This window comes from Equus caballus, chromosome X (assembly GCF_041296265.1).
Source record: "Equus caballus isolate H_3958 breed thoroughbred chromosome X, TB-T2T, whole genome shotgun sequence".
NCBI lineage: Eukaryota > Metazoa > Chordata > Mammalia > Perissodactyla > Equidae > Equus > Equus caballus.
Window position 1 is genome coordinate 9535889 of NC_091715.1, and position 24194 is coordinate 9560082.

Below are 24194 nucleotides of genomic sequence, written 5' to 3' on the forward strand. Positions count from 1 at the left end.
GACCCATGGGCAGGCAGAGCTGCTGCCGGCATGTTGCTGCTGCCGCTTCTGCTGCCTCTGCTGCTGCTGCAAAGTTGGGTGGAGAGTAAGGCTAAATTTAAGGCATAGGTATGTGAGTTATCTCTTTACAAGACAAAGGGATATGTAAAAAAGTTAAAATGGTATCAGTGCCTGTAGGGTCCGGCCATTTGGCAGTCCCACAACTTTTAGATAAGAATCAAACCGGATTGAGTAAATGGCAGAAGTCACCGCTTGAATTTTATCCTCGGCTAAAGACAAAGGAGGATTTGGGGGGGAGGGGGTGTCAGTTACATGAGGTTGCCAGACAGTAACCAACTTAAGTTCTTGCCTCTGGCATTGATTAATTGATTAAGAGCTTCTAGAGATAAGACCATCCCCCCTTCTTCCTGGCACAGAGAGGGAGGCAGCTTCACAGATAGAGGTTTCCCTTAGAAATGTAAAGGTTTCCCAACAAAGGGGCAAACAAATTCCACTCCTTGGAGCCTGAATCTCATCTGTAGTTTTAAAACTAACCAGCCTAAAAATCCTCATCATAAGCCATTTTAAAATTAAGCAGCCTAAAAATCCTCATCAAAACATAAAAAGGATTCGCTTATGCATGGCTATGTTTGAGTAGATTAGTTGATATTCCATATTTTCCATTAATTCTAAACCATAAGATGGGAACAAAGTCAAAATAGTACATTAAAGCTCTTTAATGATATCTCCAGCACTTCAGAAAATGTCTGCACATGACCTTGTGGAAAGTTTGAAAAGTTAGAAATAGGCCAAGTGTGTCTTGATCCATTCTTCTGAACACGCCTCTTCTGCTGCTGGGAAGGCCTAGCTCTGAATTGTCTTGACACTGGGGGGAGAAGGAGCTGGCAGTGAGCTGACCTCTACCAAAGTGACCCGGATCCGGAAGCCAGTGGAGGAGAGCCTGGGGCTTGGTAGGTGAGTGAGTGTGGCTGGAACTTCTCTGACACAAATCGATTCGGTTGTGTGCCCTGAGATCGGGCTCTCTTGGGAGGACTCTGAGATGCCAGGCAATGGTCGCCCCTGATCTCCATCTAACAACGCCAGCTTGTCTCCCTGGGTTACCATCTACTCCCTTCCCTCGTATGTCACCAGACTCCTCAAACAGTGACAGGGCATTACTACTAAATGAGGAAAGAAAAGGATAAGAAGCAGTACATGCAAAATGACCTGAATTGTGTGAAAAGAAGAAAAAATCACACTCACGAATAAGATGGGAAGAAAAGACACTAAAAGTTGGCAGAGGTACTATAGGGTTTTAATTTGTAGCTGATTTTTATTTTCTCCTTTATGTGTATCTGAATTTTCTTAAAATGTCTATAAAAACTTATGCTTATAATCTTACAAAAAGAAATTAAGTTCTATTTAGAAAACTATGCATATGATGTGGGGAGAACCGGCTAGTCCAGTACTCCTTGAAGCCAGTTGGCAGCCACATGTACGAGGCGACATCTGATTGAGAGAAAACCCAGCTGCCTCTCAGTCAGGCCTAATCACAAGGACTTGCCGGAAGTCCTTACATCAAACGCCACTCTAAGAGCTCTGTCCCTTTATTTGCTGGTAGTTTCCTGAGAATGTGTCCCCAGTCCTCTCCTTTCACCCTCCTCAAGAGGTGATCACTGGGCCGCAATTGAAGCTTGGAGCAGAACAGCAACAGGAAGGAAGCTGTGTGTGCCTCAAAGCCCACCATTCCGTTAATCATTCCCGGAGGTCCGTGGGACCACAGAGGGTTGTTCTGACCCACGTGGTCCAGCAGCAGCAGGTGGCGCCTCCCTTTGGTGAATTACTGTGCTTTGCTGGTTAATGTTAGCTCAGTAGGTCAACAAGGGGGAACATCCATTTTCTCATCTGGTGAACCAGGACAATTTCCTTTCTTCAAGAAAAGGGAGAAGGTTATGATTTCATAAAAGCTCTTTTTTCTCTTTAGGTGGAAGATTAGATTTGCTAGAGACATTTTCACTTTCTTCGGAAATTGTCTGTTTGCCTTTTGCTTTGGAAAAGGCATTTGGTGGACTAAAGTATGACTTCTTTTTGAAGCTCCAATGTGGAAAACAATAGTTAAAATATCGACGTCTATTGAATATCCACTGAACCTGTCAAAGGATATAGCATTTGTACAAATGCTAATGACTTAGGAAATCTGGCTTTAAAGGGATGATTATTATTTTTATAACCTAAAGGAAATCCCTATCTAGTGAGAGGGATTCCAATTACTCCACAGATTTCTGATTGGACCTAAGAGCTTCCTTCCCCATCTGCCCCACCCTGATTTCTTCTTGTCTGGCCTAATTATTTCTTGTCTAGCCTTCTGTCAGTCACCCTCCATGGGTTCTCTTTGACTATAGCAATTTGTGTGTTTGTCTTATCTTCCCTCTTCATCTAGAGCGCATCAAGGGCAAATGTCAGGCCTGTCCCTTTTTTGTAAAGTCCACATCGCCTGTCTCAGTTGCTGGCACACACTAGTAGCTCAAGTAATTATCAGCAAACGAATTAATTTTAAATCTATTCATTGGCCATTTATTTATTCATTCATTCAGTGAGTCAGTCACTCAACATGTTTTTTGAGCGCAACTATATGCCAGTCATGTTCAAGGTACTGGGGACACAAACAAACAGGTCAGGCGAAATCCCCATCCTTTGCAAACTTACATTCTGTTGGGTTTGACCAAGTACTGGGAAAACCCTTAATTTCCTTATTTAAATGTCTAATTGCTGATCCCTGGGGGTTTATCTGAAAGGAGGTGAGAGGATTTTTTTTTTTTGTGGTCTTTCCTCTCTCTAAGCGTGTGATCAGGATCAGGGAACAAATAAAGCCCTCAAAGAAAACCTGTAATTTTAAATTTTTGACCCAGAACTTCACATGGCTAAAGGTGCAGCCTCAGTAGGGCCCTTTCTCATTGAGGAATCGGGGCCCCCTGCAAGGTCTGAAACGGAAGGGGTGAAATAAAAGGAGGTAGCTCGCCTGTATAACAACAACTTGAAGTCCTCCCCTCTCCTTTCCCTCAGAGTTCCAAAGTCAAGAATTTGGGAACTCTATGACTCAGAGAAAATGAGGAGCTAGGATAAAGGTCTCTATGTGAAGGGATTGGTGGCCGGCCACATCAAAGGTGGCAAGAAGCCTAAAGTGAGGCAGTCCCACAATGCCTGAGCCTGAGGCTGGAGTTGGGAGCAAGAAGAGGAGGCAACGTCCAGAAGGAGAGAAGTAACCCACTGGGAATTCTCAGAAATGTTGGGATGGGTGCAAGACTTCCTCTGGGATGTGTGACTGAGCCCTGAGCTCTTTCACTTAGCCATGCAAAGAAAGCCTGGGCCTGGAAAGCTGGGGTGCATGGGGAATTCAGATTATTCTGTAGTGGTGACCCTCTTTTCCAGCCTGGGGAGCGGTTCGTTGGCAGCTCTTTACAGGATTCCCAATGTGTTTATTTGCTTGGTCTTCATATTGCCTCACTCCCAGCAAATCCAAGAACTGTCAAAGATCTCTGGGAGTAAGAGGGTCTCATTTAAAAGCCTTTCACTCAGACTTGGAAACAAACTTTCCCTAAATTAAAAGTAGATAGGATATAAATCGGCATTTATGTAATGTAATGTTCTGCACCAATCCCTATTGTTTTGTGAAGCTCTTTTCAGGAACGGTCATTTGCAGCAGCCCCCTGGGTCTTAGTAGCCCACCATTTTTCCCTGAAAGATCCAGAACTAATCCCAGGAAAAAGCAGACAGGCTTTCAAGCCCGCGGTTTTAACATGTTCCCTGCCCACAAAGAAGCTGTTTTCCATGCAGAAACACCGCTTAAATGTGAGCTAATTCATCAGCCATCTCTCTGCACAGGCCACTTTGTGCAGACTGAAAATAAACGACATTGACCCAAACTCCCAGCCGTGGGGCCAATGTGAAGAATGGGAGGTGATGCTTTCTCCCTTGCAGCCTCTTCACCGAACCCCTCCATCCCAACCCGCAAAAGCAACCAGACCCAGGGGCACCCAAGCTTTCACTAGAATGACAAGCTCAGTTTGATTGCAACAAACTCCCACCTGCCCCAAAGACACCCATTCCTGCACTGTTCTTGCTTTGAAATTAAACTTTGAGAAGGAAGCATCCAAACATCACCTCGGTTCGAGGGAGACCCATGTGGCAAATTCCCTCTCCTCTATTTCTGCAAAAAGTGAGGATTCAGAGAAAACTTGGAACCCCAAGACTTCCACCTAAAAATGTAAACTTCTGCTGAAGAGGACACTGTATTCACAACGATGACCAAAACAGGTCATCGTGGCGACGTTCAGGCGGGTCAGCCACGTGCCTATCCATCGTCCATCTGCAGCTTAGCCTTCAAACCCCTTTAGCTTAACCTCTAAATTGAAGGATTTAATAATCTTTTCATCCATTTGCTCTCATAAAACTGCCTGGAAGAATGGAGACACTTCTCCTGTTATTACCATTTAGCTCCTTACCTTGATGCTGTATTTTGCTCCCTTAAAGCTTTTAATGGACCCAGATAAATCACAGCTTTTACATCGCCTGCCACTTTTTACAATCAGAATGCTCGGTATCCTAATCTAGGATGGAACACGTCTAACAGTTCATTTACTTTTGATCACATTCTGCTATCTTTCTACCCCACATGGAGCTTTTCTGCATGGACAAGTTCACAATTCCAGCTCAGCTTGCAATTGGGTTTTCCGAATTTTCCATTTGTCTCCTTAAGAGCGAGAAAGGGAATGCTTAGTGGTGGAGGCAGAAAGCTGGCAATGAGGCGTGCCAGAGCTGAAATAGACGTCTAGGGTTTAGCAGCAAAATAAAACAAAACCCAAGCCCCACGCTGCTCTTCCTCTGCCCTGAATGTTCTTTTCTGCCTGTGGCCCCACCCTCCTCAATCTCTAAGACTCAGCCCTGGTGTCACTGTGAAGGCTGTTGGCACCTGTCCCTCCTGTGGACCTTTAAGTACCCTGCACAGTTTTCATTCCAGCATGTTCCTCATGGGTTTGCAACTATTTGTCTATTTGTCTGTCACATCTAACATCCAGCACCCTCTGCTCTAGTCTGTGATCGTTGTATTTGTTCTCAACTAGTGCCCAATAAATGCTATCTACTCTTATTCCCATAGAACAGGGTTTCTCAACATCAGCTCTATTGACATTTGGGGCCAGATCGTTCTTTGTTGTGGAGCTGTTCTGTGCATTGGAGGATGGTTAGCCACAGCCCTGGCCTCTACCCACTGGATGCTGGTAGGAAACACCTCCCCACCCAGTTGTGGCAATCAAAAATGTCTCCAGACATTTTGTCTGCCAAATGTCCCCTAGGGGTTTTGCAGTCACCCACCTCCCATCCCCCCCTCCAATTTGTGAACCACCGCTAGAGAATAAGACAAAGAATATGGGTGCAATGCTTCAGGCCACGTGGTCTTTAATCACATGGACTCTCCAAAGCTATCAAAACTGTCCTTTATTTTTTTAGAAGAAAGCACTAATGTATTACCAATGCAGCCTCCAGATTCTACTTCAAAAATATATTTTTTAATCTTATTAAAATCAAAGTAAAAAAAATCCCTGAGAGGTAGGTGTACTTGCAGGCTCTGGAGGGTAGTAGTTGAGAGCAGAGTGTGGAAGCCCGGCTTCAGTTCGAAATGCAGTTCCACCAGATCCTAGCTGGGTGATCTTAGGGGAATCCCTTAGCCTATCTACGCCTCCTCAGCTGAGTAATAATCTAGTTAATCTAAACTGTAATCTACAATTAATGATTTCACCTGCCAAAAGGAGTTGTTGAGATGGTAGATAGTTGAGTTAATATTTGAAAAGCTCTTAGAACAGTTCCCAGCACAAAGCAAGCACATATAAACATTAGCTCAAAGCCAAGAAGTAGGGGGATTTTCAAGGGGTCTCCATATTAGAGCCCGTTTGTTTAGAACTATTTGGAAGCCTTAAGTTTTTCCTGCCAAAGGGATCAGAGTCGATCCTGCAAAATGTATAAAACATCTTTACACCTCCAACATTTTAGAACTAAATTGGAAGGTTAGGGTCAGCTCGGTAAGTTTCTGCTCTTAAAATGCGACCTTCCTTCAGCTGACTCAACTCCTTATTTTAGAAAAAGATACGAGTCTCAATAGATAAGAAGCTGGGAAATCTCACGGCCTCTTGCATGTCCTAACCATTGGGTTCACACTCACCTATTAGAAGCAAAATCACAGAGGAAACCACTTGGCCACCAGTTTTGATAAGACATTCCAGTTGGCCTGTGTGCTCCGGAACATTGAGCCATTAATCTCCAGGGAACTTCTTGTTTTAAATTTTTCTTCCATTTTTGTGTATTAAAAAAGACACAAAACAGAGTTTAAAACATGTCATGACTTTGATCTCACTGTGCAGTGCTTTTTAGACTGTCTTCTGTGATAATTTCGTCCATTCTCACTGTTCAATATTATATTTTAGAGGCAGCATACATCAGGGATAAGAACATAGCCCGAGGCTCACCTTTCACTGCAACCAAGAAGATGTATAACCTTGAGTGAGACACCTAATTTCTCTATGGCTCCTTTCTGCATGGATAAGGTAAGATTGATATTACTACTCTCATCAGACAGTTTTTGTGAGACCGAACTGAAAGCTTCATCTTCAGAAGTCAGCACAGAGCAGGACACATGGTTAAGGTTAAGGTTAAGGTTAACCTTAAGGTTCTATAAATGTTAGCCATTACCATTAATAATGTCTCATAACCATAGAGTAGTTAATAGTCCTTCAAGCAGGTTCATGTTCATGATCTTATGTGACAAGGAGAATATTGTTCAAAAAGTGAAGGAAGTGATTTTAGTCCCCCTTTAGAGAGAAGATGACTGAGGCAAAAAGATAGTTGAGGAATTTCCCCAAGGTCCCCAGCGAATTAGCACCAATTGAACCTGGAACTGAATCTCCAAGACCCTGAGTCTTGTGCACTTTCTTTGATTAGTGCTTCTGGAAAATTCATGTATATTCCGACGATCTGGGAATCCCGTTAAAATGCAGATTAAGATTCAGCAGGAGGGGGATTGCTGGGCTTCTGCATTTCTAACAAGCTCCCAGAAGGTTCTGAAGCTGCTGGCCCATGGACCCCGCTTGGGATAGTGAAAGTTTATAAATGGTTGCATCAACCTCTTACATTTCTGCTGCCTTAGTAATTTTCAGCAGAATTTGAGAAAAAACAAAGTGTGCAGAAGAATCACAAAACATTTCATGGGGATAACCCCCACAGTTCTCGTTCTCTCACCACTGTGAAGTTACCTGGGAGTTTATTACCAAAACACCCATCCACCTTCACAGTATCAGGACAAACAGGCAAGCCCAGCTTGCTACAGCCCAGCCAATAAAAGTTTCTACTCTGTGGGCTGATTGGAAGTCCCGCTGGGACCTACAAAAGTCCCTCCACTCCTTTCCCTTCACTTAACACCAGGGAGCCCATTGCCAGTGGGGAGCTCCATCGAAAAGAACATTTCTCTTTCTTCTGAAAATTGATTGCTCCCTCTGTATACATTTGTTTTTCATTTACACAGATATTTCAGCTATTTTTGCTTTGTTGTGTTACCTAGGTAACCTAGACCAAGGAAAATAAGAACTAATTCGAACTTTTGCATCAAATTTCAAACCACACCTGAGCTTTCCACAGATCACGCAGCAGAAAGAATGACAAGGTTTTGGCGGGAGGGCGCCTTTAATCTGAGGGGGCCAGGCTGTCATGAAAGTGGGTACAGATGCGCAGGAGAGGTTCAAGTGTGGCTTATGAAAATCAACTCGCGAACAGGGCATTTTTCTCTCTTTTTTCCTCTATATTGTTTTTTCGTATTTTTACTTTCAGATTAAGCTGGTCTTTGCATATTAGACGAAGGGTCGTCAAATATTTTCTGTAAAGGTCCAGATGGGAAATATTTTCCGCTTCGTAGGCCATGGGGTCTCTGTGGAAAGGACTCAGTTCTGCCCTCGTAACTCAAAAGCGGCCACAGACAAGATGGAAACATTTGGGCAGGGCTGTGTTCCAAATAGACTTTATTCATGGACCCTGAAATTAGAATTCCAATTAATTTTCATGTGTCACGAAATATTTTCCTTTTGATTTTTCTTTTCACCATTTACAAATGTAAAAACAATTCTCAGCTCTCAGGCTGTCCAGAAACAGACGGCAGGCGGGGTTTGGCTCACGGGCCGTAGTTTGCTGACCTCTACCTTAGAATCACATGAGCTCAGCCAACAGCAACATTCTCATATATTGTAATGTTAAAAATTAGATGTAGAATAGACTTCCAGATTTCCTGTGTTTACGATGGCAGCTTTAAAGGAAACCAAAGCTGTGTGCTGGGAACTGTTCTAAGTGTTCTGCAAATGTTTTTTCACGTTAGCTTTCGGTATGTAATACATCCTCATTTCCTAAGGCTGTTTAGTTTGTGAATGTGAAACCGTCAACTTCCTGTGTCAACTGCAAGTAGCTAAGTTTTCCTATTTGTTTGAATTTCTTTAGTGGACCCTCAACTTGTATTTATTTATTTTAGCTCCAAAGACTGACCATATTCATAGCAAGAGTTTGGAAACGTAAGTAGTAATTTTCTGCAAAGGAATATATTCTGACCGATTCATTTCACTGAAACCTCAGAAACGACATACTTTTGTTCTAGTAATTATGATAATAAAGGCTGGAGGCAAGATTCTTTAGCTCTTTGTTTTGTACATATTATAGCTACAAGAATGTAGCTGGAGTTTTTTCATGTAGGAATTCCATGCATATACCAGAAACTTTTAAATGTAGAATTTATCTTTGCAACATGCATCTTCGACGATGCATGTATGCTTTCTGAGTATGCACAATTATTCCACTTTTCTGATAGATATGCTAAGCTTACTTTTCTTTGGTGTATTTCTTTTCACATCAGGCACAATCACCCATCAGCTTCCCTCCACTATCACCATACACATGCCCACTAACCTTAGCTGTAGGAATTTCTCTAAAGTCATGAAATTGATTTTCTTCAAACACCTCATTCGTTTACTCCGCCCCTTGGTAACGCTAAGTTAAATACAATATGTGGGCTTTTTGGCTTGGATTCTTGTTCTATGGCTTCTGTACACCGTCACCTCATTGTTCATCTGACGGATTGTAGATGCAGAGTAAGTTTATTAACCAGAATATCTTTTGTGACCCCATAAAATCAATTTATTTCTGCCAAAAGAGATTATCTGGGGAGATGGTCAGTAAGAAACAGCTGAATCATAATCACTTTTGGAACAGCCCTCGTACTCCATAAAAATCACGTTGACTCAGAACCACTCCCAATGCTCTGTGCTCCTTCAGGAGATGGCATAAAGGAATGGAGTAGCACCAGTGGCGGCAGAATGCGCACGGACGCCGGCAGACCTGGAGGCGGCTGGCCCACCCAGCCCATACACCTTATGGCAGGAAGGAGAGTGGGTTAGCTCCTCTTCGGATAATTTGCTTGTGTTTTCTTGTGCCTTTGATAGGGGCATTGGGACACAAAGGCTTTGTCAGAAGAGGAAGAGAGGAGGGGAGGGGAAAGGCAGCAGCTGTGGCCCAGCTGAAGAGCTCTGCGCACAAGCTTTCAGATCTCTGACATCTGCACTTCCTGGGTCCTGACCTTTTCCCAGCCCTTCCCTGGCTGGGGGGTAGCACTCCCAAGAATTAAAGGCGATGTCACAACGCCCTGCAGGATCAAGAACATCCCTGGGTGGCCTAACAATAAAAACAGTGTCCTGGAAGAAAGAAAAAAAAAGGGCAAGAAGAACTAAGTGAGCAATCCACAATGTTAAAAGGGCCAAGCTATTCAATGTCTGTTTAATTGCCAATTCATAAAACTGAAAGAAAAAAAGGAGGTTCCTGCGAGTTGGCACATGTTTACTTGTCTTCAATGATTTAATGAGTTGAAGAACATTGATTAAAAAAGAAACAGAGTCATCTTCAAATGTAGACAAGCAGGTTTTGCTTATAGGCGGCCTGTTTCAGAAGCCCAGGCTCTCGAGTATTGCCCTTCAAATTTCCGCCCACGGTGGAGATAACACGGAGGAGAACCCCGGCATTTCTCAGCTGCCCCCTGGGGGAGGCAGGGACATACACGACGCCAGAACCATTTGTGTTGGCTCAGGATGAGTTATATGGTGTCTGTTGCACTGGATTTACCCTTCTCATCTTCCGATGGTGTTTGGCTTAGACTAATTTTAAATGCGCTGGTATTCCCTGAGCGTACTTCTGATGAAATTTACCCCGGACACAAAGCTCCCAGAGCTGTCTTGTTGCAGCTTGGGTAACTTTCCACTGCCACGACACAGGGGAGCCGGTGGAATTTCTCCTCTAAAGACTGGGCCCGGGGAATCATATTTTTTCCCATCTGCTCTTCTTGTGGTACGGACCCTCATTCCCATAATGTGTCAAGTGAAACAGGAAGCAGAGGACAAGCCTGGTCAGCTGTTGAAAGTGCTCGAAGCCCTTTATTCTAGTGCAGAGTTCTTCACCCTCGGCACTAGTGACATTTTGGGCCGGATTGCTCTTTGTCATGGGGGCGGCCCTGCGGGTTGTAGGATGCTGAGCAGCAGCCCTGGTCTCTGCCCACTGTTACCAGGAGCACCTCCCTCCCAGTTATGGCAACCAAAATGGTCTTCAGACATTGCTCAATGTCCCCTTGGGGCACCACTGCTCTTGTATAAGGGTATTGTGGCGGTACACAGGACAGCTAATATAATTCCTTTCAGCCTGGCTCAGTCCGAAGCATTAGTTATTCTTTTCCAGCCTTTTGAAGTACAGGATGGGCGGTCATATAAGCTCCATGAGGAAAGTGTGCCTGCTTTATTCATAGCTCCCAGCCTGGGCAAAACAAAGTAGGCGGTCAATAAAAGCGTGACGAGTTGAATTATATTTTCTTTTTTCCTGCTAACTCTCTCTCCTTTCTACTCTGCACTTCAAGTCTAGGGCTGCTGACTCACTCTTCTTGGTAACTGGAAGAAAACGACACTTTGGCTTTGGATCCCCAGTCCGGGCTCAGTTTCAGATCTCAATTTCCTTTTCTTAAATACCAGATCTCAACTTGAGGGCACCCAAGAATCTTGCTTACAGTGTCTGCTTGAAGGAATGTTTCTGTGCTGCGTCAGCTTTATCTCCCTACTTTGTCTTCAATAGACTTTCTTCAATTTTCTCTCTGATCCCAGCTCTTCACAGTCTGCCTATGGCCCTCGTTGGCCATCAGTGACCTCCAAGTCTCTGTTTCAGGTCCCCATGTTCCCACCACTCAGGAAGCCCCCTTTCTGGGCCCTCTGCCCTGGGCATTGTCTCTTCACAGATAATAATTCATGGACAATCGAGACAAGAAGATCTTAAGATAGAGCCCATGGATGGGACTTAGAGAATTGGTCAATCTCTGAATTGTCAGCTGACACTTTTTATGTGGGCATTTAAACCCTTCCTGAGCAGAATACCCATGGCCTTTCATCACATGTCCAGAGGGATATAAGACAAAAAAGTCTCCAGATCCATGTCTCTAGATGCTGGCCCAGCAAAGTTTAACTGAACTTTGAGATCCTTTAAACATATCAGTGGCTCAGACTCTATACGTGATCTTTAGGGGAAGGGATTAATTCATTATCTCAACAAATACATATTGAGCACTATTATATGCTAGGTACTGTACTAGGTATTAGAAATACAGCAGTAGCAAGACAGAAGCAGCCCCTACCCTCAGGGAGCTTACAATATTGAGATGAGCTAGCTCAAGGAGAAGAGAGTCCAGCACACGACGCTGAATGCAGCCAACGTCTCTGATCATTTTAGAAAATAGTTAACAAAAAATATGCTGTGTGCAAGTTTCACAAAGAAAGAATCCTTCCATGGATCTGTATAGATCCAAAGCATTGCTAAGTGAAAGCAAATAGCATAAGAAACATGGAGCCTAAGAAACCAAATGGACAGAAAAGCACGCAAGCCTTTTGTATGGGAGAAAACTTACAAAGAACTTTTGGTCCAGGCTTTTGAAAGAAGTGTTAAGCCCTAATGCTTCTTTAGAAAATTCAAAGAAAACTTGAAGAACTCACTGAAGTACAAATTCAATTAGAGGAGAGAAGCCTTGGATAATAACATGGAGTGCTGTGTTCTGTTTGTACCCCTTCATCTTACAGTGAGTGCTAGAAAAGAGAAGAAAGGCTGCCAGGAGATCCTGGTGAGTGAGAAGGTCTTCAAACAACCTGGTTCCTGGATCGTTTTGGTCGAATAGCTCTTAGTGACTTTATTCTGCATGGGAGGTGGCTGTGGAAAAAGGATGCAGACCATTATTTTTCTTGATTGAGTCATATAAAGAATGATGTTAGAAAAGGTGTCAGAGGTTGTGCCAGAGATTATTATATAATTGATTCTCCCATTTTAAGAAAAATAGGGTCAAAAGTCATTTTCAAAACTAGATTTCTATTTTCCAGTATACTCTGTCTTGGGAATACGTAACAAGTCACAAAGCCATCTTATCCCACCCATGTTAAAAAAAATATTGTTTTAAAAAGAAAATTGAGAGCACAATGATAATGTTCTAGATCAGAGGCAAACAAAAGGACTAACATGATTATTTCAGTAAGAAAGTCTAAGAAACACAGAAAGTCTTTTGTCTCTAGACAAGAGAAGGAAGTGTTCAACAGAGATATATGGGAATATTCCTCTAAGAGGGAGATGAGAAAGTTTAAGTTTTGGTGAGAATCATTTCACATGCCTGAAAGTGGCTTGAATTTCCAAAATATATGAATGATAACATTTGTAAATATTTTTGAGTCTCCTTATTGGGACAAGAGACGTCTTAGGAACTCAGAAAACTTAACCTGAGCCCTCTAACCCACCACTGAGGACTCAGGGAGAACGGAATGAGCACCAGAAGACTGAAAATCAGAATCTGGATTCTGATTACAATTGACCAATAGACGAGTCTAACATGATTATCAAAGGTTTGAAGTTACTACCTTGGTGGGACAATGATATGAGAACATCAGAGAGAATACAACTAATCCATTGCCTTACAACAGACACAATTCAAAGATTCTCTGACACGTATGCGACTTCCTACAAGTTGGCATTCAGGAATATGACATAATACATAAAATAGTATTTTTCGTGAGAGAGATGCAGGCCCTATATTGAGCAAGACCAATGATAAAAAAAAATTGTCTTACGGTTATGTATATAGTTCATAGTATTTTTCTTCGAGTGAGAGGCAGATGGTTTGAGGATCTAGAATGTGACAGAGACAGTAAATGGATTGCAGACATAAGTGACAATATCGTCATGTGGACTTACTATTCATAGGCATTTGTAAGTCGCGTAGAGCATGCATAACACAACTCTGACATGGATTATCTCAGAGCTCTTTCCTGTGACCCATTTGGTGGAAATCATCCTGGAAATCTCAGGGGTTAGGTGTTTGTTCTGGTAGGAATATCACTACTGGAGTCAAACCAATTGTTCTGACACTCCCAACGCCCACATGTAACTGCCTTAGCAGTGGAAACATGTGGTCAGGGACTGCAGGAACCCGTGTGATGATGTGGTCTAGGTGCTTACTATTTTTATAACAAATTTACTAACAATCACATGGGATTTTCAGTGATCTCTGTGTAAGTTTCAGGAGCAGTGCCAAAACTAAAGGGTAGCCTCAAACAAGAGGCGTCTCTTACACATAGACACACACACACACGATAAATAGCAGGACATAATTTGTTTATTTCTCAAATACTCTTCTCTCTCCCCAGACTGTCAGCTCCACTACTGAGACGGTTAAAATAAATAAATAAATGCGATACAATTGTAATCCTTTACCACTAGATCCCAAGCAATTTTTTTAGAACCTGGAACTCGGCAAGTCCCTGTTAGTGAACTGGAGGCATCAAAGGGACAAGTAAAGGTTGTTTGAGGTTGGTACCCGTAGGAGAAGGCACTGGCTTCTGGGTCTTTACAACGTGTGTCCCCTCCCCTGGAGGAGGAAACGATCGTTGTGCAGATTAGGATAAAATATGCTTGATGGAGTTTGTTTTTCTTTACACTAGAAATTCCATCCAATGCACATGGCCTGGAAAATAGGCTCTGGGCTTGGAAAGAAAGCAAGTACCTGTGGAGAGGCAGAATTTAGAAGCAAAAAGGATGCTCTCTAGGTGGCCACCACCAGCAGATTCCATTTCATTTCTAAATTTGTGATTTGTATGTTCATCCCTTTGTTTGCATAGGGCTTCTCATTTTGCATTGTTTTGTTTATTTTGATTTTGTTCTGGAATCCAATACCAACACACTGTGAGGAATAGCTTCTAGACAGTATTTATGAACAGCTGAGGCAAGGATCAAGTTAAATAGCACACATACTCCCAGTGGGATGTTCCTCTTTGCACTTTATGGTCTTCACATTGCTAAATGCCTTAAACTACGGTTAATTCTCTCTATAAGAATTGCCAAGGCACTGCCAAAGCAAACATCAAAACGCTGAAAACATGACCTTTATGCAAATATATGGTGAGCAGGTATCAAAGACGTCTTTAATTCCTTAATGAGGAAACCAGCATATAGGAGAGACTGATGTATATATAGTCAGTGGAGAAAAGAGTGTTAAAATATGGTGCAACGATAGATACAAAACTGTTTGATGCCCTACAAGGCAATAAAACCGTAACCTTTGAGGTTATCTTTTTTACCAAACATAAATCGTTTGCAACTCTACTGGACAAAAATCATTGTAACTTCTTGGTCTACAAGTTACCATCTGACTTTGTGAAGTCCCAGTCCTAATCAGTGGTAAATAGTAAGTCAAACAAAGCAGCATTTCTGTGGAGAATGAAATACCCTTGGCTTAGGAAACAGAGCTCCAGGATGACTTTGAAAGGACATGCGGTCATCATTTGCTCATTTTCACGCATTGTATAACTTCTCTTCACAGGGCCACACATAAGGCATTCTGTCTAAAGTTCAGTGGGAGGGGGTTTTATGGGCGTTGGTCTCTGAAATTCCCTATAACTCCCTTGAGCTCTATATCATGAATAGTTTCAGCAGCCAAAGGAAAACTCCAATATTTCAAAAAAGAGATCTTGAAGGATTTGTCTTTCTAAGAGCAAGCTTTTGCCGTGCACCCGAGGCAAAGGTGGCCCCCTCTTGGCCCAGCAGCTCACTTGATTAGAGGCCAGCACTGCCTTGGACTGTTTGTCAATGTTCTATTGTAATCTGAGGTTTTGAGGGGTGTGACTGCCCACAGCTGGCCACAGCTCCTCAGCCTACATTTTGCTAGCCCGCGCTTACAGCCAGAAAGTCCTTTAGAATGTTGCACTGAACAAAACTAAAAGCCCACGGCCCATCTCAGGCAGAGGAAACCACAGACAGACTCGCTGTCTTCCACAGGCTCCCAACTCGAGTTGACCCAGTTTATTTCTCAGCATTTTAAGTCCTACGACCTTAGCAAAGGTTCAACATCCAGTGCGGACTGAGCAGGGACAAACAGAATTGCAGTTCTTGACACAGGCTTCAGAGGCACAAGAGTTAAGTTAAAGTTCTGTGTCCACTGGGTACACGTAGCTGCACCTGCTCTGGGTCTCGGTTTTCTCATCTGTACAGTGGGGATGAGAAGACTTCGCTTACCTACTCTGCGCTATTGTTTAAAGATTAAACAAAAACTGTATGTTAAAAGGGCTTGTTATAATAAATGTAGTTATTGTTATTGTTAAAAGCTACCTTACACTGGATGCCAACTGAAACGAGTGCTTTACACCCATTAGCTCGAACCCCATGAAGAGCCACACAGCAGCTGGGTGTTGCAGTGTGTATGACAAGCACTGTTGCTTGCATAGCTATATCCGTTCATCCCCTTCTTCCGTGCTAACATAACCTCAAGTTTGTCTGCAGTAGCAGTATGCGCAGCTCTGTTCCCCAGACCCTCTTGTAACCAGGAAGAGCCATGTGACCTGATTCTGGGCAGTGTGACCGAAGCAGAAGTCTTCTTGGGACAGGGGTGAACTCTGGAAAGCTTTTGCTTCCATAACAAAAACAGACGGAGCTGGCTGGTGTGGCCTTTTCCTCTTCTCTTCCCATTTTCCTCCTGCCCTGAATGCAGAAGTGATGCTTGGAACCAGGACAATGAGGGAAACTCCAAGAGAACTGCAGAGACGTGGGCCCAGCCGTGATAGGGCAGAGCTCTTTGATCTGAATATTGACAACCGCCTCTCTTCAAACTTCCTGTTATGTAAAAAAAATTAATTTCTCTAGGATTAAACCACACAAGTTGGGTTTTTGATTACTTGTAGCTGAACACAAAACATGAAAGAGCTGAGTCTCCTAAGGTAAACTGTGGACTTTGGGTGATGACGATGTGTCAGTGTAGGTTCATCCTTGGAGACAAACATCCCACTCTGGTGAGTGATGTTGATAATGGGGGAGGCTGTGCATGTGTGGGACAGGGGGAGGGTGGGAGATCTCTGTACCTGCCTTTCAATTTTGTTGTAAACCTAAAACTGCTTTAAAAAGTTAAAATCATTTTTTTAAAAAAAGAGCTGTGTCTGCAGGAGTTTGAAGTTTAATTACTCAACTAATGCCACCCTCTCCATAAAAGCCCAGAGGCTCTGAATTCTGGGGTCCGGCTTTTCTTGTGGAAATGCAATGGTCTCTGTAACCCTCCCTGCCCTCCTTCCCCTAAAAATCTGTAAAAATTATCTTCAATGGCCAACCCTTCAAAATTAAGCATGTGATTAGTGCCCCAAACTAAAGTTTGTTCTTGATATGGAGCAACTGTTCTCAATCATTTTGCCCTGTTATTCTCATAAATTATAGAAATACCTTGGAATTGAAAATATTTTGCCATGCAAACTTAATTGATTCATTAAATCAAAAATTTAATGCATACCTGCTAAGTTCCAGGCTTTGGGAAGATAACTAAGAATAAAATACGTGGCATTCACAATCTAGGGAAGAAGATAGACTTGGAAATCAATAATTTCAAAAAGCCTGGAAGGAAAACCACCAAAATATCTTTGTGGTTATCCTGAATGAGAAGGATCCATGAGCGATTTTACTTTTCTTTTTCACATATTTATAAACATTCCAGTGTTTCTATATGGAGCATACATGGTAATAGGGAGCCCAGACAACTTCTCAAACATAAAAAAAAAAATCATTTCTTGGGTAATAAACCCTGCATTTTGACTTGAAAAATGTGGTTACTGGGTCTAACACATCCCTTGGGGTGGAGACAGGTAAGTATGAGTCACATCTTTGGAGCCAGCCTTATACATTGACTTTTGTCAGACCTTACCCAGCTCACAGACTGGTCAAGCTGAATGGAAACTAGAGATGATCTAGGCCAACTCCCCAGTTCTCAGATGAGGAAACTGAGTCCCAGAAAGGTGAGTGGCAGATAAGAACTTGATCCCAGGGCACTGGACTAAACCTAGTAGTCTGGAAACTCTCAGTTAGACTCCTCACGCATGAACACAGCATTTCAGGGTTAAAAGTCTTGCCAGGAGGAGAACAAACAGTTGGAGTGGAAATGGCCTGGTTATCAGCAAATATTTGTAACTACATTCGTAGTGCCAAGGATTATACTAGAATTTTTTTTAAATAGACTATTCTTTGATGAGTTTTAGGTTCACAGCAAAACTAAAGGGAAGGTACAGAGATTTCCCATGTACTCGCTGTCCCCCTCTCCACATACACACAGCCTCCTCCACTGTCAACATCCCCCACCAGAGGGTACATCTGTTACAATTGATGAATCTATATGGACACATCAGCAGCAGCCGGAGTCCATAGTTTACATTAGGATTCACTCTTAGTAATGAACATTCCACAGCTTTGGACAAATGTATGATGGCATGTATTCATCATGATAGTATCATACAGAGTAGTTTCACTGCCTTAAAAATCCTCCATCTTCCACTTATCCATCCTTTCCTCCCTCCCAACCCCTGGCAACTACTCATCTTTTCACTGTCTCCATACCTTTGCCTTTTCGAGAATGTCACATCATTGGAATCTTACAGTTTGTAGCCTTTTCAGATTGGCTTCTTTCACTTGGTAATAGGCATTTAAGTTCCCTCATGTCTTTTCATGGCTTGATAGCTTATTTCTTTTTAGTGCTGAATAATATTCCATTGTCTGGATGTACCAGTTTATCCATTCACCTACTGAAGGACATCTGGTTGCTTCCAAGTTTTGGTAATTATGAATGAAGTTGTTATAAACATCCATGTGCAGGTTTTTGTGTGGACATAACTTTTCAGCTCTTTTGGATAAATGCCAAGAAGCACAGTTGCTGGATTGTGCCGTGAGAGTATATTTAGTTTTCTGAGAAGCTGCTGGACTCTCTTCCAAAGTGGCTGTACTATTTTGCATTCCCATTAGCATCAAATGAGAGTTCCTGTTGCTCCATCTCCTCACAAGCATTTGGTGTTGTCGGTGTTTGAGATTTTGGCCATTCTAATAGGCATGTAGTGGTATCTCATTGTTGATTGAATTTACATTTCCCTCTGATATATGGTGTGGAACATCTTTTCATATGCTTATTGACCATCTATATATCTTCCTTGGGTCTAGTAGAATCTACTGTTGTCAACTCCCTGAATATCTCAATATCTGAATATACTTTGAGTGACATTTTGCACTTGAAAATTGGCTGTGTTTACCCCACAGCTTAGCAATTTGCTGCATTTGACAATGAAGAGCTTCATAGATACAGTGCATCACACACTTTCCCATCAGGGACATTCTTCCAGTTGAGGTGACTAAATGGACACTCACTAGGTGACTAGGTAGGTGCTTGGAGGCCTGGCCCAAAGCAGGCCATATTGTTTAAATATAACTCCTCATATAATAACTTTTTTACACTAAATTGTAAAAAATTCACCAGACAGGTGAATCATTGACCACCCATGGCTTATCTCATCCTGGATAAACAAAATGTGGTATGTCCATACAATGGTATATTATCAGCCATAAGAAGGAATGAAGTACTGATACATGCTAGAATGTGGATGAACTTTGAAAACATGATGTTAAGTGAAAGAAGCCAGACACAAAAGAATACATACTCTATGATTTAATCGGTAGGAAATATTCAGAATAGGCAAAGGCATGGAGACAGAAAACCGATTAGTCACTGCCAGGTGCTGGGGGGAGGGGGAATGGGAAGTGACTGCTCATGAGTATGGGATTTCTTGGTGGGGTGATGAAAATGTTCTGGAATTAGAAAGCGGTGATGGTTGCACAACTTTATAAACATACTAAAAACCACTAAATTGTACAGTTTAAAAAAGTAAATTTTGTGGTATGTGAATTATATCTCAATTTTTTTTAAGAAAAAGGATTTTTAGGTTACTTATCTTTTTAATTGTTTGCTAGCTAGAGGACCTGCAGACTCGACTCGAGCCTTCATAAAGCTGCATGAGGCAGGTTCCTTTTTCACTGTAGTTTTCACTTGGATATTCACAGTCCCTGGAATGGAAACGACATAGAATTTACATCCACCTTGGTTTTATTGACCCTGTCTCTGAGTTGTTTCCTTCCTCCCACAGTGACAATTGGTGAGCGCTTTTATAGCTTCCTTCTGGAAGTTCAAGATATGCCATAAAACATAAAGCCTAAGGTACCTAGGAAAAATCATCTTCTAAAATACAGCAATTATTTCATTTTTTTCCCTGGGAGTTTTACGGGGTTTGTTTTTTGAAAGGTTTGATCCAGCTTCTTCCCCTTCCTCTCTTTCTTTTTTATAGTGAGAGGCCCAGAGATTGGAGTCCAGCAGTAAAACATACCCACTGCCTGCAGCACCTCCCAGGTACGGGGGCAGGTGGAGTAAACATACTGCGTTATCAAGAGAGAAAGGCAGAGCTTGGCCAAGAGAGAGGCCTCAAAGGCAGCGCCCAGGAAGGCCAGGCTCTTGCCCACGATAACCCGTATCCTGGGGCCTCTCCCACGGAGCACAGGGTGTACCAGTTTCCTCACGACCACAGCTCCAACAACCTTTCTCTATTAGCAAAATATCTCTGGGGTGAAACCTGACGCTGGAGCTCTGTGCCGCCCTGTGCTGTGTGGGTTTTAGACAACATGTCTCCAGGATCTCAAACACTCCTTCACATTGGGTCATAGCAAGAAGTTCGCCTCAGGTGCCTTCACTGACGGAACAAGGAGCATTTATTTCCCGGTTCTTGGTTGGGGGTGGGGGGGCACTTTTCTCTCTTCTTGGGCTGTGCTCCGAGAGTTTAATAAGGATCCAGACTCACTTTGCATGAGGGAGTATGGACATTTTAATCCTCCTAGGCCTCTGTAAAGCAGGGATAACCCTTCACCCAGGTTGTGACAGAGCCACGCCTACAGGCCCAGGAAATGCCACACTGTGAGTGGCGCTTGACTCACTTCAACCAACAGGCTTGATCCTGAAAAGATCTGTTTAAATTAAATCATGCTCCAGGGACTGGCTCATCAGAGGAATCCAGACGTATATTCTTCTGTAAGGGGAAAAACATTGAGACCCCATAAATCAGCAATTTGGGAAATTGGGATATTTTAAGATGCTTTCATTGAAGTATATCTGTACAGGGAAAAAGATGAGGGGGGTTGAATGTCTTTTTCCTTCAATAGACTTGAAGTTGTGTGAAGTCAAGACACCGAGTCTTCTTCATCTTCTCACCTTGTGACCTCCGCGCAGCGCCCAGGGCACAGGAGGGGTTCCACAGATATTTGTCAATGAATGAATACATGAGTGTTACGTTATTTCCCTTAATAGTCAAAGTCTCTCCTTGAGGGAAGCATCATTATCTGTTTATAGGCAAGGAAGTTGTGGCTGTTGGTTAGCTAATTTGCTCAAGATCATACAGCAGGTGAGAGCTGGAGATGATAGGATTAAACCCAGGTCTATGAGTTCTGAGTCAATGCAAAAAACGGGGTGGGGGCGAGATTCCACCCTCCTCCCATAATCCTACCATTCAAAGATAACTGAAAGTTAACCACCATTTAACTTTTTAAATATTTGGTATTGATTTACAAAAAATAGGTTTAAAGTACTTTTTGCACATAAATTTCCTTTTAAGACTAATATATAGAAACTATGTCATTACATATTCTAGTATAGCAATGGTTCCCAAAGTGTGGTCCATGGACCAGCAGTATGAGCATCACCTTGGAACTTGTAGAAACACAAATTCCCAGATCCCATCCTAGATTTACATAATCAGAAGCTCTGGGGGTGACGCACAGTAACTTGTGTTTTGTTTAACAAGCCCTGGGGATTGTGATATACATTCAAGTTTGAGATGCACCTTGTGTCACGTGGCTATATTTTATATTCCTATTCCTCTTTTATTGGAGGCTGAGGAGTCCCTGAACAATTTTGTGTGTGTATAAAAATTGCAGTGGTAAACATCCTTATAATCAAACCTTTGGGCATATCTACAATTATTTCTCTAGAATAGATGAAAGAAGGGCAATTTCTAGGTCAAAGGACAAACATAATTGTAGGTCCCCATGCTCTTTTTTGCTACAAGATCACAAGGTCAGTGCAAGGTGCACTGTGGGCTGGAACCAACATCTTCCATCTCCACAACCCATGATGGCCTTGTGCAGGTGACCTCATCAAAGACGTAAACATTCCATGGCAGAATTTGGAGCAGGCTCTGGCTATCCAGACGCCAGTGCAGGAAACCATGAGATCATGAGAAAGCTTCTGAGGCTTAAGGAAATGGAGGAGGAAGATGGGATGAAAAGCAGAGAGCGCGCCCTGTAAATAAGCAAACGGCGGAGGAAGTTATCACAAATTCAGCTCACATGAGAATCGACTGTGATTAAATTTAAATGCAAGGAAAGTATAAAGCAAAATTTAAACTCCACAATGACGAGGAATTTCATATGAGCTATTACACGAAAACGCCTTACTGCATACAGATCAGGAAATTATTAAAACAAAACATTCCAAGGATTGTAAATGTTTCCAGAGACATCTGAGTCATTTTATAAAAATAGACTGTTTTTCTCTTGTAACTAAGAGTTGATATCAAAAGTAAGAAATAGAAAACAGAAACCTTGCACCAGGGCTGGTGACACATGGCAAGGAGCTTAAACATCCCTTGAGCAAGCCCCTACTCAAATGGCGGTCCTTGTTTGAGGCCCACAACTGCCAGGCGTATGAGGGACATAGGACAAAACCAAATCGAAGACATTGAGTTTGTGGTCAGTAGACATCAAGCATAAAGGGCTAAATTGTCGCTCGCTATTGGATATCTCTTCTGACCTATAAAAGTGGTGGTGTCCCATGGAGCAAGGTTCTAGTCTCAACTATGTTACTTCCAGTCTGTGGCCTTGGGCCAGATCAATCTCTTAGCCTCCATGTCAAGGGCACACAGATATCTGCCTTTGTCTATCTCCCAGGATTATGGTGGGCATGAAATGAGATAATAGCTCTGAAAATGCTTTATAAAGGATGGCACTGGGGCCGTCCCGGTGGCGTGGGGGTTAGGTTCACACGTTCCACTTCGGTGGCTCGGGGTTTGCTGGTTCAGATCCCGGGTGTGGACCTACGCACCGCTTGTCAAGCCATGCTGTGGCAGGCATCCAATGTATAAAGTAGAGGAAGATGAACATGGATGTTAGCTCAGGGCCAGTCTTCCTCAGCAAAAAGAGGAGCATTGGCGACAGATGTTAGCTCAGGACTGATCTTCCTCAAAAAAAATAAATAACGTTAAACCTTTAAAAAAAAAAAAAGGATGGCACATGGTAGGTATTGCCATTATAAATAGGGGCCTTGATGAGCCAGTGGCAAGGCTGAAAGATGGGTTTTAGTCTTGACTGTGCCACTAACTAGCATGTGTCTTTGGGTAGGCAACTAGTGGCGCTCAGACCCCCTTTACTGGGCTGGTGCATGCTCCTCCAGCTGCTGCATGATTACAGCTCTCCTCATCTCCAGAGGGATGTCGCCTGGTCCGGGAGGTTATGCAGCTCCCTACCCCCAGCAGCTCACAGCTAGCGGGATCCCAAGCCACAAGGTGCCACTCTATGGTGTGCTTCATGCTCCAGAGCTCCCCACAGGGTCAGGCTGGAGCTAAGCTGAGATCAAACCCTTGTTTCGTCCTTCCCCTTCTCTCCCTTGTCTGCCTTGCTCCTTTTCTCCCTAGAGCACTACCTCAGTAATTCCCACGCACCTAAATCCTACTCACGACTTCTGCTTCTAGAAAATCCAACTTATGACATTTGCTTTCTTATCTTCCTTTCATTTATTGCTGTAGTTTTGTTCCGGAGTGACTTCTCAGCTCAAAGGGTTAGTTGAAACTTCTGGTCACCAATACGCTCTGTGATTCCTCTACCAAGACTTATGCCTCAGTCTCCTGGTGAAACACTCATGTTTATACAAAATGTTGCTCTTTGCAATGGCCTTGGTGCTTCTCATGTTACCTGATTACATTCTACTTTTCATGCAAAGTGGCCCCAAGAAACGACTTGAAAACGAACTCTCTTTAGCCGAAACACACTTATTCTTGAGCAAATTGGAGCCTAAAAGTTAGTTAGTTTTGCTGATCCAACTAAGTCAAAGCCTTGCTGGTTCTTTTTGCAGCAGTGTAAATGAACACCCTGTTCTTTCAGTTTTGTTTACAAAATGCTCTTTCCCCCCTACCAGGCTGTCTTTCTCCAGCTTGGATGAAATCCCAGAGGGCCGTGCCCCTGAGCATAATAGGTTGCTGCTAGAATCTCCCGGGCTGCAGACATGAGTGGTGTTTCAGTAGGGAGTGTTTCCCATAGTAACCTTCACATGGGACCTGTTGACAGGGGAAGGCAAGAAGATGCTATAGTCTGCGGCATTTAATAGAAGTCTTCCCATAATTACCTTCCAGGGGCCTGTGAGAAACACAACAATCATATCTGACGTGTTTGCACATCACATCATTCTTCTGAGGGTTTGTTAATATCGAGCAAACGTAATTCACCAGCAAGCATTCCTTTGTGTGTTCAAAGATGGACAACGTTAGGCTGTGAGGCTGGAGGCCTCACTCGCTGGCTGAAAGGCAAATGGATTTCCAAAATCTCTGAGCTTCTCTTGAGTTTCACCAGCTTGCACAAACATCACTCTTCCCGCTGATGTTCACAAACTTTGCTGCAATTCTCTGTCCTTAGGCCAAGAAAACACAGAATAGAAGAAAACGGGAAAAAATAATTCTGAGTCTTACATT

The 24194-nt window shown here is 42.9% G+C and overlaps 1 long non-coding RNA gene across 1 annotated transcript in view; it reads left to right on the forward strand.

Moving 5' to 3' along the window:
• LOC111771458 (uncharacterized) overlaps positions 1–24194 on the forward strand; it is a 57406-nt gene that overhangs the window by 14350 nt on the left and 18862 nt on the right. Inside the window, exon 2 of the long non-coding RNA XR_002805321.2 lies at positions 6456–6575. This is a non-coding gene — a long non-coding RNA (uncharacterized lncRNA). The remainder of the gene's footprint in view (positions 1–6455; positions 6576–24194) is intronic.